Here is a 15878-nt window from a genome sequence, read left to right on the forward strand (position 1 = left end):
ATCTAAACTTCCTCAGTGAAATACTTAAAATATTTGTGTTGCTCCAAAATATGTCTATAACTCAGTTTCAATTACCTAATCGGTACGGAAGCAATACTGGTTAGATGAAGAGCCTAGACTAGTCAAACTCTAGTCCTCTCCAAATCTTAACATTCTAAGATTCTATGCACCAGAGAGGTAAAGGGAACATATACAGTACTTACTGAGGATAAAAACAGGAAAACAAAATTTCAAAAGTAAAAATGTTTAGCTCACAGAAATTAAGACTGTTGGGAGCCATACGTGGCAGATTATTCAGATGTATAAATGGCTGGCATAAAAGTAACTTTATCTGAAGCTGTTTCAGGTGTTAAAATGAGGACCCGTGGGAGAAAGGCACAGGGAGATAAATTTCAGCTGTACACAAAGAGCATTCAAGCCATGCCTAATGAGGGAGTCTGATGAAAGGAGCTGGGTGTGGCTGGAGATATAAGGATTAATCAGACACAGCCTAAACTTCAAGGAGATCACAGTCTAAAAAGGAAAAAAGATGTGTGGAACTGAAAACAATGCAGCATTGGAAGTACAATTAATGGAGCTAAGTACCAGTTATAATATCAGACAGAGGATGGTGAATGACCTTCACCTATAGGAGAAGAGGTAGAAAAAGTCTGGGAAAGACTTCACAAAGAAAGCAGAATTTCACTACAGAGAGAACTGGGATAGGCAGAGAAGAAGGTAGAGAATTTGATGAGGATCTCACCAGCTGCTTGGTTTCCTATAAGAAGTCTTGGATCTTATAATCCTTGACCACCTGCATTTCTCCTTCTCCTCATTACTGCACCAGATCACATACAAGACCTTAACTCCACAACTGGTCTAGCATCTGCTCCTGCTTCTCTCAGGACAGCTCCCAAAACAACAACAAAAAAAATCATGGTACACAATGTCTCTTCCTACAACAAATAGCTTGGTCTTAATAGTCACTATTAATAAAACCTTACATATGAATGGCACCTTGTAGTGTACAGAATGCTTTCATAAATGTAACAAGCTTAGAAACTTGCAGATATATCCCCATAGCAGAGCTGACAAACAGCTGTAATCCCAGCACTTTGGGAGGCCAAGACGGGCAGATTGATTGAGTCCAGGAGTTCAAGACCAGCATGGGCAACATGGTGAAACCCCATCTCTACTAAAAAACTTTTTAAAAATTAGGCAAGCATGGTAGCATGTGTCTGTAGTCCTAGGCACCTTGTAGTGTACAGAATGCTTTCATAAATGTAACAAGCTTAGAAACTTGCAGATATATCCCCATAGCAGAGCTGACAAACAGCTGTAATCCCAGCACTTTGGGAGGCCAAGACGGGCAGACTGATTGAGTCCAGGAGTTCAAGACCAGCATGGGCAACATGGTGAAACCCCATCTCTACTAAAAAACTTTTTAAAAATTAGGCAAGCATGGTAGCATGTGTCTGTAGTCCTAGCTACTCAGAAGGCTGAGGTGGAAAGACACTTTGATCCCAGGAGCTGAAGCTGCAGTGAGCTATGATCGTGCCAGCAACAGAATGAGACCCTGTCTCAAAAGAAAAAAAAAGAACTTCCAAACAAGGGTGTTGGAAATGGGTTACAAGCAATAATGGATCACCTCCAATCTCAACTTTCTGTGCATGCCATGATGTGCAAAAGGTGGGAAGAACTGTTAGGATTTATTTATCTTAATAACAGAGGGCATCAACTGTCTAAGGCCTGTGCCTGAAATCTTCCACCTCTGCCCACCCCCTACTAATTGATGGCATGTACAATATAACTCAGGAAAGGTGGGTGGCCTTCAGGTTAACTTAAAAAATTTGTGCATTCTTTCACCTCCAAGAGATCACAGGGAGTCATACAGTGGGACCTCCCTGATTCACAAGGCACTCACTCTAAATTTCATTTGCATTCTGAAGCAATACGACCTTCATAATGGTAAACAGAGATTGTGTGGCTCCCAGTCAGCCACACAATCCGTGGGTAAATAACAATAGAGTGACTTAAATGCATTTCTGACTTACCATATTTTCAATTTATAATGGGTTTATTGGGACGTAACCCATCATAAGTCAAGAAATATCTGTACTAGCAATAATGCCTTTTGTTGGCTATAATTAACAATAATTTATTACATATTTCAAAATGGCTGAAGGAGATTTGAAATGTCACCAACAGAAAGAAATGATAAATGTTTGGGGTAATGGATATCCTAATTACCCTGATTTGATCATTACATGTTGTATCCATGTAGCAAAATATCAAATGTACTCCATAAATATGTACAATAATAAATAAATACATACATACATGAATTTTACAAAGAAACGTACTTCATCTTTTCAGGAAAAATTGCACTGAATATAATCTGTTCTTAGAAGGCACGTACAAAGAAGTTTTAATAGATTAAAACATCAAACTCCTGTCTACTCTTCAGTGAGAGTTCAGATTCCAGAAGACACTGAAAAGTGAAGTTTTGGGCCAGGCACGGTGGTTCACGCCTATAATTCCAGCACTTGGGGAGTTCAAGGCAGGAGGATGGCTTGAGGCCAGGAGTTCAAGACCAGCCTGGGCAACAAAGTGAGACCTCATCTCTACAAAAAATGAAAAAAAATTAGCCAGGTGTGGTAGTGTGTGCCTGTAGTCCCAGTTACTCAGGAGGCTGAGGCAGAAGGATTGCATGAGCCTAGGCGATCACTTGAGCCTAGCAAGGGTGAAGTGAACCATGATCATGCCACTGCACTGCAGTCTGTGTAACAGAATGAGACCCTTTCTCCAAAACAAAAAACAAAACAAAACAAAAAAACAGAAGTGAAGCTTTACTTAGCAGTTGAATACAGCGTTGAAAGCAAGGACTCTGAAGTCAAGCTACTTAGATTCAAAATCTTGGAACTATCCCTTAATATATAACCTAGAACAGGTTATTTGATTTTCCAATGGCTCCCTTTCTGTAAAACGCGGGCAACAATGGAACCTACTTTAAAGTGATTTTGGGGATTAACAAAGCTAATACATGCAATCTGATTAATATAACGTCTGGCACAGTAAACAGGCAATATATGTTAATTACAGGTACTGCTGTTGTTATTTTATTTTCTTCTGGAATCAAGCCTTCAACTTTAGGCATTCCTTGGCAAGGATTAGATTTGCTTCACTAAGCAACATAATCCTGGATCTGAAACACATCAATTCCTTATTCAAGGGACAAATTGAGGGACCAAGAAGCAAAATAGCTAACAATTTGTGGGCAGCATTCAGAACCAACTGGCTGCCGCCAGCTGATGTGGGAAGAACACGGAAAGAACAGGGCTGGAAAAAAAATAAATGCATTCCATTCAGGAAAGTCACAGTGAGCCATAGGATGGAACCCACAGCAAGAATTGACCCTGAGGGCTGTGCCAGAGAGACAGTGGTCTACTTCTTCACAGCAGGCCAGGCTCCCCTTGCCAACCCTACCTACTAGCTAACACCTGAGAGGAGGGAACTTACTGCTGCTTGGCAATGGCATAACTGCCTGATAAGACCACTTAACAGGGAAAAGAACTCAGCTCCTACCTTAGCTGCAAACTGGAAAGTGGGAGTTTTCTATAAAGCAGAAAAATAAAGTTGGAACAGAGAAACTGGCAAGTCAGATAGCAGGTGGCTGGCACACAGGTATGATTATTTTGAGAATATCTAAACAGATAAATATGAGTTTCACAGCTACAGATTACTGAAGGCTATATAATAAAGGTTTTGGTGTAAAGTACACACCAGTTGCTTGAAAAATTGAATGTGTCCACAACAAAGGCAAATCAATAGGTAAAAAAAGATAAACTCTCAAAGAATGTTTTTATATTGGGGTTGAAAATCTATGAATCTCCTAATTGTACTTACATATGAAAATTATAACAAAGAAGAAAACTTCCAACATGTTACCAAGAGACCATATATTTCCTAAGTTTGCCTGTTCTACACAGAATTCTTTTATCTTCCAAAGAGCATGATTTTTTAAATTGACATTCTAATATTAATTAAACATGACACTGTATCAAGTATGCTACTAAAGAGATACAGATTGTGAGAGTCCTTAATTTCCCTACTCAAGACATTCCCATTCAACAAATTCTTCTTTTTCAATTGGCATGTGGTAGGAAAAAAATTAAATTTAGATCATGACAAATTTAAAGTCATAGTTCTTTATTATTCATTCTATAAGAGGAAAAATTACTATTTCCCCCTTTTAGTTCTCACTTCTAAAAAACACAGTTCTTTTTAACTCAACTCACTTTTGTAAGCACAATAATGTTCATAGTGAATGAAGCTGAAAAAAATAGTGGTTTCTTCACAACAGGCAATAATTCACTTGCATATTCTGACACCATATTTGCAAGCAAGATAAGGCAACAGAGTAAAAGACAATCAACTAAGGGACAGCTCAGCATTAAGATCAAAACAAACCACCCTTCCCCATCAGAAATAAATGCCCTATAGTAGATAGTACAGACTCAGGGATATGCCAGGACAAATGGACAGTTCAAGAAAGAACTACGTAGGAGGGAAACGCAAAGATCACAAGGGCTCAAATTCTTCCAAAACAAGAAAGAGCATCTCCTTATACTGGTATGCAGATGAACATACAGTAATTTCAAAGAATATAGTAAGCAGACTGCATGCTTTTTAGAAGGAAACAGAAAACATTACAGTTTGAAGAAAAGCTAATTTTTTTAAAAATTTGTTTTAAGGAAAGAGCTCTATTTGTCTTAGAAATGTCTTTAAAATTTAGGCAGATATCAAATATTTTGTCATTGTAAGCTTTTTTCAATGGGGTTATGTTTTTATACTAACTTCTGTAGCAAAACTTTTATTCTCTATTTTTATGACAAAGCTTATCTACTCTAGAACATTCTCAGCTCAGCTCTACAACTATTTTATGATCTAGATCTGTACAGTGTAATACAGTAGGCACCAGCCACATGTAACTATCCAGACTGATGCACTATAAATGTAAAATATATACCAGATTTCAAAGACAGTAATATAAAAAAGAATTAAACTATCTCCCTGATACATTTTTATATTGATTACATGTGGAAATTATAATATTTTAGATGTATTAGGCTAAACAAAAGATATTAAAACTAATTTCACCTCTTTTTTAATATGATTATTTAAAAATTGTAAATAATATATGTGCCCTCTTTCTGTTGGACAGCACTGATCTAGATAATGCCAATAGGCTACATAATTAATCTACCAGTTAAAGGAGGTATTCCTTGAAAATGACTTCTGAAATCATTGACTTGATATTGAGAATTGCCAACTGTCTATCTCACAGAAACTTGGCCCAAGTTACAAGGCTCTCAATGCTCAAACATTGCCTTGGGAGAAAATCTCAAATAAGGTCTCAAAAGTTATATTCTAGGAGCTCAATTTAATTCAATTTTTAAAATGTCTATTGAGCAACTGACTGGTTTACTGCACTGCCCTTGTGTGCAGCCATTCCCAGGAGGGGTTCTCTCAGAGAATTCAGTCTTACAGCCTTAAGATAGCAGTTCCCAAACTGTTTGGTCTCAGGACTCCTTCTCTTAAAAGTTAGGAGAACCTTCAAAGAAGTTTTGATTATGTGAGTAATATCTTTCAATATTTGCTTAGAAATCAAATTAAAACTCAGAAATTAAGACAAAAATTTAAAAGACACGTGTATACAACCACACATCCCCTTGGTCATCAGAGCAATTGCAGCATCATACATAGCATAGTCTCTGGAAATCTCTATTTTATAATTGTGAGAGAGTATGAATGAAAAGTGAAAATAATGTTGCGGCATTTCTACAAAAATGGTTTTGACCTAGGGGACCCACTGAAACAGTATTGAAGACTATGAGGTCCCTGAATCAAACTCTGAGAACAACTGCCCTTAAAGCATCACTGTATGTAATGAATTGACCTCTCTTCAATGCATCTAGAATAGTACCATGTTTGGGAGAACTGAGAAAATAGTCACTCAATTTTCTTTTTCTATAGGGCATAATGCTTTCACAGGACCCAGTGAAGAATAGCTGGCTAGAAAGGAACTTAAGTACCTTTGGAATCAGCCTTAATGAAAAAACATTTTTATTTAAAATTTACTAGAAAATAGAATTGTCAACAGAAAACAAATTTAAAAGAACCCCAAACCAACACAAGCTAGACTCTTGAATACAACCTGTTACACATTAAATGGCCATGATTAATAATGTGCCACATGACCAAGGTCAGGATGTAGGCTGGCCACATTCTTGGGAAGATCCTAACGTCTGCACTGTTACCCAGGCTGGAGTGCAGTGACACGACCATAGCTCGCTGCAGCCTCAACCTTCTAGGCTGAAGCCATCCTCTCACCTCAGCCTTCTGAGTAGCTGGGACTACAGGGACACACCACCACACCTGGATAATATATATTTTTTAATTTTCTGTAGCGACAGGGTCTCACTATGTTGCCCAGGCTGGTCTCAACGGATTCTCCCACCTCAGCCTCCTAAAGCGCTGGGGTTACAGCCAAGAGCCACCACACCTGGCTTCCAATTTTTTAATTGAAGTCTATATTTCAGCTTGAAACAATTAGTCAAATCAAGTACTAAGGGGCAAAACAGGGATGTATATTTGGAAAGAACAGGTTATTTTATTCATTATACACACCAATCACAACTGTTTCTGGGAAAATATGCAGCTAGCTGTCAAGCCTAAGGAATGGCTGGGATGCCAACTGAAGACACAAGGACTCTACATGGTCAGGCAGCTTTCAATAAACTCCACAGAAAGTAGTTAACAACTATAATTTAAAATGTATAGCACACCAGGCACAGTGGCTCATGCCTCTAATCCCAGCACTTTGGGAGGCCGAGGTAGGCAAATCACTTGAAGTCAGGAGCTCGAGACCAGCCTGGCCAACATGGTGAAACCCCACCTCTACCAAAAATACAAAAATTAGCTAGGCGTGGTGGTGGGCACCTGTAATCCCAGCTACTTGGGAGGCTGAGGCAGGGAGAATCGCTTGAACCCAGGAGGCGGAGGTTGCAGTGAGCCGAGATGGCGCCGCTGCACTCCAGCCTGGGCAACAAGAGCGAAACTCCATCTCAAAAATAATAATAATAATAATAATAATAATAACAATAATAATAAAATACAATAAAATGTATAGTGCTTTTTAGGTGAGTGGTTGAACTTTTATTTTTCTGCCCTCTAGGCTGTACTGAATGGTGACTGTAAAATAGTTCATGCATTTCCAATGTCTGGATAGAGAACAGAAAGTTTACTGAAAGTGGGAAAGTAAGTTGGAAAATGGTATACTGTGCAAAATTAGTAAATCGTATCTGAAGCAAAGGAAATTTTCTGTGATTACTTGAAATTCAAGACATAGAAGAGAAATTTTTAAAGACAAAAAGAAAATGACTTCTCAGTTCCAGTAATTCCCATCTGGTTGACATTTACCCTCTCAGAAAACAGAAGCCTATGAGTGTCTCCAATATTATGAGCAACTCTCTCAGGCATACTGACATGATTGTTATTGTTGCAAAGTGCCAACAATGTTTTATAGTTAAATCAACTCTTGTCCTACAGGTTTATCATTTAAATTTATTCAACAAAATTTTTTTTTTTTTTTAAAGAGTGGAGGAAAAGACAGAGTTGACAATAAAAATGAAGGTCAGTCAGGATTATTTACAAAATATAGATATTCAATTTTCTATTTTCAGGTGTTTATTTCAGATTGACCAAATTGCAGAAGTTTAAGAGGGAGATATTCAGAATGGGATTGATGGCTTAATTTTAAGGTTAAGGAGCTGTTGAAAAGGATGCCTCAAAGCCCTAAAAAAAAGAGAGGGAAGAGGCCAGGTGCAGGGCTCACACCTGTAATCCTAGCACTTTGGGAGGCTGAGGCGGGCAGATCACTTGAAGTCAGGAGTTCAAGACCAGCCTGTCTAACATGGTGAAAACCTGTCTCTACTAAAATATATATATATACATATATATATATAAATTAGCCAAACATGGTGGTGCATGCCTGTGGTCCCAGCTACTTGGGAGGCTAAGGCAGGAGAATCGCCTGAACCTGGGAGGTGGAGGTTGCAGTGAGCCAAGATGACACCACTACATTCCAGCCTGGGTGACAGAGCAAGACTCCGTCTCAAAAAAAAAAAGAAGAAGAAGGAAGAGCAGGAAAGAAGGAGAAGGGCAGAAAGAGAATGCAGGACAAACAGGAAACACTCTGAATAGAGAGAAAGGATTGGGCAGAAAAGTATTAGGGATCTGGGGAAGAAAAGGGCAAAAGCTAAGTGGTTTAACAAGGCAGTTCTAATAGTTTAAAATGGCAACCAAAGAACACCGTCTAAGAAAGTGGCATAATGACAAAATAGGCCGGCCTGGTGGCTCATGCTGTAATCCCAGGAGTTCAAGACCAGCCTGGGCAACACAGCAAGATCCCCATCTCTACAAAAAACTTTTTTAAAAATTATCCAGCCATGATGGCATATGCCTGTAGTCCTAATACTCAGGAGACTGAGGTGGGAAGATCGTTTGAGTCCAAGAGCTCAAGGCTATAGTGGGCTGTGATCACGCCACTGCACTCCAGCCTGGGCGAGAGGGAGACCCCGTTTCAAAAAATAAAACAATAAAAATAATAAGAATAACAATACAGGTTGAATATCCCTTATCCAAAACGTTATGTTTCATATACACCTTATACACATAGCTTGAAGGTAATTTTACACAATATTTTAAATAATCTTGTGCATTAAAAAAAAGTTTGTATTAAGTACTTATGCGTAGAATTTTCCACATTGGGTCATGTTGGCACTCAAAGAGTTTAAGATTTGGGGACATTTTGTGTTTTTGAATTAGGGGTGTTCAACCTATAACTGTTACAGAAATATTTTGAAATTTTTAAAAAAGTAGTTATTTCCAAAGAAAAATGTAAAAGTTATGGTGGGAAATTAAACTATAAAAAATGAAATTTTGCACTTTGGGAGACTGAGGTGGGCGGATTGTCTGGGGTCAGGACTTTGAGATCAGTCTGACCAATATGGTGAAACCCCATCTCTACTAAAAATACAAAAAAAAAATTAGCCAAGCATGGTGGCGTGGGCCTGTAGCCCCAGCTACTTGGGAGGCTGAGGCAGGGGAATTGCTTGAACCAGGAAGGTGGAGGTTGCAGTGAGTCAAGATCATACCACTGCACTCCAGCCTGGGTGACAGAGCAAGACTCTGTCTCAAAAAAAAAAAAAAAAGAAAAAAGAAAAAGAAAAGAAAAAAAGAAATTTTCGTCCCAGGACAGAAAGACGGGAAATAACTTGGCAATATGGCCTAAAATACAAGGTTGTAAGGAGACAAAAAGCTGAATAAATTTCAAGATGAATTTTCTTAATGAGTACATGCTACTCTTTCCTGGAATGCCAACTCACAGGTAAAAATAACACAGACTCACAGAAGGATTGTACTCTTCCCAAGAACAGCATTTGTCAAGAAGCCTGTGTACTGTTAAGCACATTTAGATGTAGAACCTAGAACGCTCAAAGACTTAAAGCTCCAGCTGAAAAGAGAGTTGAACTCAACTGCCATAACATAATTTTCTTAAACTTCCCCTATGGAGATTTATTATATTGGGTATCTTGCTAACCTTACAATGGTAGTGCTGTTCCTGTTGAACAAAATCAGCAACAGTTCATATTTTAAATTGTTTTAAATTGTATCAATATGCCCCCAAGAACTAATAACATAGTCTGCGTGAAGGAGCAGGAGCTGAGTGAACTAAGGAAACAGAAAACAGTTGAAAAACTATCCTAAACCCTCATCTCTTGACATCTCCCAATTATCTGACAACGAAGACTAAGGAAAAACAGGAAGCAATATCCATTTTCAGACTGCACTTCATCCTCCTATTTCTGAAAGTCTCACTTGTAATGTATCCTCAGATGTCAGTAGTGTGCTCATTGTTTGTCAAGAGGTGCATCGTTGTGAAATCATGCATTTCTAGTCTGGATGTTTATGATACCAGACTATCTTCCCTGAGCAGCCTGGAGTAAGAAGCCAGCCTCCCTGTGCCCATCAGGAACATGGCACCAACTACCTTCCGAGGCGTTTTCCTAAGGACAGGTGCACACTACCAGAGCTGACAGATAATGCCCCTCTGGGATTCCTTCAAAATGGAATGTTTTGTGTGATGGCTTGTGCATTTATTCCAGTTTCAATGAGTTCCTTATATTTAGTAATCATCACATTTTCAAGTCAAACAAATGTTATTTCCATAATGAATGTTTGCATTTCATGTGATGAATAGTGTAATTTAAGTAACTTAATCCCTGGAAGTTTAATAGTAAACATTAATTAATTCTTAAATTTCTGGGGTTTTTTGTTTTTGTTTTTTGAGATGGAGTCTTGCTCTGTCTCCCAGGCTGGAGTACAGTGGCGCCATCTCGGCTCACTGCAACCTCCACCTCCTGGGTTGAGGCAATTCTCCTGCCTCAGCCTCCCAAGTAGCTGGGACTACAGGCACGCGCCAGCATGCCCAGCTAATTTTTTGTATTTTTAGTAGAGATAGGGTTTCACCATGCTGGCCAGGCTGGTCTCAAACTCCTAACCTTGTGATCCACACACCTTGGCCTCCCAAAGGGCTGGGATTACAGGCGTGAGCCACCATGCCCGGCCAAATTTCTGATATTTATTTTAAAGGTGGTAAGTGGACAACTGATAAACAACACTGCCATAGAAAAAACTGAGAATGGTTCCACTGAAATATAAAATTGTTATATGGGTTAGACATAGCCACAATAGATGTCAAAAGACAGCTACATGAAGTATATGCTTAATATAACAGAGTTAACATTTAACAAGATTGTTTGTGTTTTCCTGTAGGAGGATTACAGACATCCTAAATACTGACCTTCTCTGATGGTCCTAAATTTGCATTACAGTACAAGTGTAGAATTTCAAAAAGATACTAAGGTAGAAGCAAGGATTTTATGTAAAGGAAATTGTCGTAACTGTGTATCAATTCATTAAAGTATTGAGTATAGTTAATAACATTGAGGGTTTTTTTAAATCATTAAAAGCATCCACAATTTAAGTAAAACCAAACTATTATACTATTAGACCCTCTTTTATGTCTTATGACAATACTACTTTTAAGCCAATTAACATGACCCCTAATTCATTGACAATGAGACCCAAAAGAATCTCCAGATATCAGAAATAGTTTCATTTAAGATAGACAGACAGCCGGCGCGGTGGCTCATGCCTGTAATCCCAGCACTTTGGGTGGCCAAGGCGGGTGGATCACAAGGTCAGGAGATTGAGACCATCCTGGCTAACACGGTGAAACCTCGTCTCTACTAAAAATACAAAAAATTAGCTGGGCGTGGTGGCGGGCGCCTGTAGTCCCAGCTACTCGGGAGGATGAGGCAGGAGAATGGAGTGAACCCAGGAGGCAGAGCTTGCAGTGAGCTGAGATGGCACCACTGCACTCCAGCCTGGGAGACAGAGCAAGACTCCGTCTCAAAAAAAAAAAAGACATATTTGCATAAATATTGTTCTAGGAAAATAAGAGACCATAAGCAACACATCCCCACCAAAAAATCATAAGGAATGAGATTTATGAGATGAGAAAATGAAAATGTAGAGAGCTAGAAGGAAGTAAAATGTTAATTGATAATAATGTCATACTAAAACTAATTACCCTCCATATTTTAAAGTCTTTGTGCAACTTTCCTGAGGTCTCTGGGTCACAGGTTTCTTGACAGATCAAATTGGCATTTTTTGAAACTAAGAGACCAAGTTGGCATTTTTTGAAAATAAGTAAAAAAAAAAAAATCCCTTCAATGAATTAAATGTACTTTTCTGGGTAGAAAACAGCACAGAATAAGGAGCTCAGTGTGTAGGAAGGATATAAAAATGATCATACACAGCAGTAGAAACTTTTTCCCTCTGAACAAAATCACACACAAACCCTAATACATTAAGACAGAAAAAAGAGTATCCATCCTGGTTATAGACAAAACTTTTTAGAAGCCTAGGGCTCTGCAGAACAGTTTGGAAATCACTGTGACAGCAAAAAGAGGAATGGAGTGGGTGCTGAGATTGAGAGTTCAATTTCCAGCTGTACCTCTAAGATATGTTTGTGACCTTGGGAAAATCACTTTACCCCTCTAATCCTCAATGTTTTCATCTATTACATGACTTGAAAGCAGAGGTATCAGCTGGGCACAGTGGCTCACACCTGCAATCCCAGCACTTTGGAAGGCCAAGGTGAGATGATCGCTTAAGCCCAGGAGCTTCAGACCAGCCTAGGCAACATAGTGGAATCCTGTCTCTACAAAAAAAATTTCAGATTGGTTGGGCATGTTAGCATGTGCCTGTGGTCCCAGCATTTTGGGAGGCTGGGGCAGAAGAATTGCTTGAGCTCCAGAGGTCAAGGCTGCAGTAAGTTGTGATCAAGCCACTACACTCCTAGCCTGGGTGACAGAGTGAGACCCTGACTATAAAAAAGAAATAAACAGAGTTATCAAGATAAGGTTCTCACTGTACCAATTCCTAACTCGAACTCTGGGAGACTTGGGTTTTGACGTTTTTAAGTTTTTAAATTGACATTTAAGTCCTAAGGGTTCATTCACATAAATCGGAATCACTACTGGTCATATAACTCTCAATCTTGGATAGTTAAAGTAATCAAGCCATTTAGTTTTAGTTATTATTTATTTTATTTTCTCTTATCTGTTTATTATTTACTTATTTTTGTAAAGATGAGGTCTCACTATAGTCCAGGCTGCTCTTAAACTCCTGGGCTCAGGCAATCCTCCTGCCTCAGCCTCCCAAAGTGCTAGGATAACAGGCACGAGCCACCATGCCCGGCTGTACTTGTTATTTCTTTTAGAGACAGGGTCTTGCTCCGTTGACCATGCTGGAGTGCAATGATGTGATAATAGCTCACTGTAGCCTCAAACTCCTGGCCTCAAGCGATCTTCCGCCTCAGTCTCCTGAGTAGTTAGGACTACAGGCGCGTACTACCATGCCCAGCTAAATTAATTTTTTTTAAGAGAAGGGGTCTTGCTCTTTTGCCCAAGCTAATCTGGAACTCCTGGCCTCAAGCAATCCTCCCACCTCAGGCTCCCAAAGCATTGGGGTTACAGGCATAAGTCACCACACCCAGCCCTAAGTCATCTAGTTTTACAGTGCTATATAATGTAGGACCATATGATAATAAGCAGAAAAATGCATTTACCACATTTGAGATAACCTTGGTGAATAAGTGTTTCTTTCCTCAATTAAATACATTAAACTAAAGCATAACACCACTGTTTGCCCAGAAAAGCCTTGGCATTTGCTATTATTTTCACTATTGGTAAAGTCAATGTTTCCCACTGTTAAAACTAAGAACACTAAATAATAATATTGACATTAATATCCATCCCACTTACAGAACAAACAATGGCAGACTAAATTAAATGGAATGTGAAGCGGGCAACAAGTAGGTCAAATTAATTAAACTGTAAATTACAACCACACCAGAAAGACATGAACACAGAAACCAAGAATCTGAGTCTAAGAAATGTTGCATAATCCAATGTCAGCCAAATTTGACGATGTTTCCATTATCAAATTTCTCACTTAGAAATGAGAAAGTCAGAGTCAATTTTAGTTTGTTTTATATTTTTTGTTTTAGACTAGTTAATTCCAATATATTAAACATAAGCATAGTAAGAATAGGTAAAACATACTGAGCACCTAATATGTGCCAAGGTACTAAATTTTTTTGTTACTTTTTGTAATGAAAATTTTCAAATATTAACAAAAGTAGACAATAAAATAATTTAAAGCATCAATCAGCTTCAAGAATTATTACTTTATAGTCAATTGTTTTATCTATACCTCTACCAAGTTTCTCCAAAATCCCAATCACCATATCATTTCATCTGTAACTACTTCAATATACCTCAAACAGGAGTCCTTCTCTTTTTTTAAACATAATGATGACACCTTTACCACACTTGAAAAAAAATGAGGAATAATGGCCAGGTGTGGTGGCTCATGCCTGTAATCCCAGCACTCTGGGAGGCCAAGGCGGATCACAAGGTCAGGAATTCAAGACCAGCTTGGCCAAGATGGTGAAACCCCGTCTCTACTAAAAATACGAAAAATTAGCCAGGCGTGGTGGCACGCGCCTGTAATCCCAGCTGTAATCCCAGAGGCTGAGGCAGAGAACTGCTTAAACCTGGAGGGGCGGAGGCTGCAGTGAGCTGAGATCACCTCACTGCACTCCAGCCTGGGCAACAGAGCGAGACTCTGTCTCAAAAAAAAAAAACAAAAAGAATAATTACAGGCATTAACTCTTAACCCATACAACAACACCCTATGGAGTAGGTACTATTATTCTCATTTTACAGATGCTTCTGAGACACATACCAATGAAGTTATGTGCCCTGGATATACAGTACTGAATGGCAGAGGCAGAATTTGAAGCCAGACAGTCGAGCTCAAGAACCTGAGCCCTTCACTACATTATGTTTTGCTCCTTCTCAAGTAGATTTTATGGTAATGAGTTGTTAAATATAAACAGAGATAATTGACTAATAAAAAAATGGATGACAGACAGCATCAGACTTTAGCAAAATTTTGAAACAAGGAAAACATATCACAGTATTTCACCTATCCTCCAACTTCTTTCTTCATCCCCAGCTGGTATGCTGCATTGAACATCTCTACCTATCTTCATTTAACCTTGTATCCATTATTTTTAAAAGTAAAGTTTATTCTTTTTACTACAACCAGCTCTATTGGGTTAAACTAACATTTGGGATGTACTCTGTGACTAATTTTCATCAAGACAGACTTACTGGATGCAGTCCTATTCAAAATTAAATATTCTCTTCAGAAGTCATATTATGAAATATATACACCTACTATGTACTCACAAAAAAATTTAAAATAAAAATAAAAGAAGTCATATTCTGTGTGACAAACAGACCCCATGATAACTGGCCCCCAATGGTTCTCTCTCTCTCTCTCTCTCACACACACACACACACACACACACACACACACACACACATAATGACAGACCTATTCATGCCTTTATGTAATATCCTCCCTTTCTTCCAAGTGGAGCTAGAGAGCCTAATGAAGTAAATGGCCATGTTACAGAAGCCCTCAGGAAAAGGAACTGTGGGTGGCATCAAAGAACTGTGGGCAGTCTCTCTAGGATCAGTCTCTCTAGGACCTCCAGCCAACAGCCAGCAAAAAGCTGGGATCCTCACTCATAAAGCAATTCTATCAATTACCTGAACGATCTCGTAAGTAACTTCCTTCCCAGTTAAGCCTCCAGGTGACAATGCAGTCCATTTAATACTGTACAGCCTTCTGAGACCCTGAGCAGAGGGCTCAGCTAAGCCATGCCAGGACTCAAGACCCATGGAAACTGTAAGACAGTAAATGTGTGCTGCTTTAAGCTGCTAAATTTGTGGCAGGTTGCTACATAGTAATAGAAAACTAGCAGTTCATGGTTCTTTATAAGGTAGATAACCATCATCTCCAAGAAATTCTAGGCCAAGGAAATCTCTTCCACAATTTATAGTACAGAACTGTAGCAGTTTCAAGCAAGAGTTCAAGCATGTGAACAAAACTAAAGCTCTTTCTTGAGAAAAGCTTTGCTTTAGCCTTACTTGTAGAGATTCCAGCAAACTCTGTGTAAACATAGGTAAGCTCTCCACTGGAAAAGTAAATATGTCAGGCTCCTTAGTTTACCAAACAAAGTTACTTTTTTCAATTGCACAAAATGCTATCAAAAGCATGTGCATCTAATGACTTCCTTCCAGATAGTATATTATGAAAGGGGGGGAAAGAAATAACTTTACAGTGGAAAA

General features: G+C 38.8%; 1 protein-coding gene across 8 annotated transcripts in view; it reads right to left on the minus strand.

Moving 5' to 3' along the window:
• Nucleotides 1-15878, minus strand: part of SIK3 (SIK family kinase 3) — a 254200-nt gene that overhangs the window by 112604 nt on the left and 125718 nt on the right. The gene's annotated exons all lie outside the window — the stretch shown is intronic.

The sequence above is a fragment of the Pongo abelii genome, chromosome 9 (genome assembly GCF_028885655.2).
Source record: "Pongo abelii isolate AG06213 chromosome 9, NHGRI_mPonAbe1-v2.0_pri, whole genome shotgun sequence".
NCBI lineage: Eukaryota > Metazoa > Chordata > Mammalia > Primates > Hominidae > Pongo > Pongo abelii.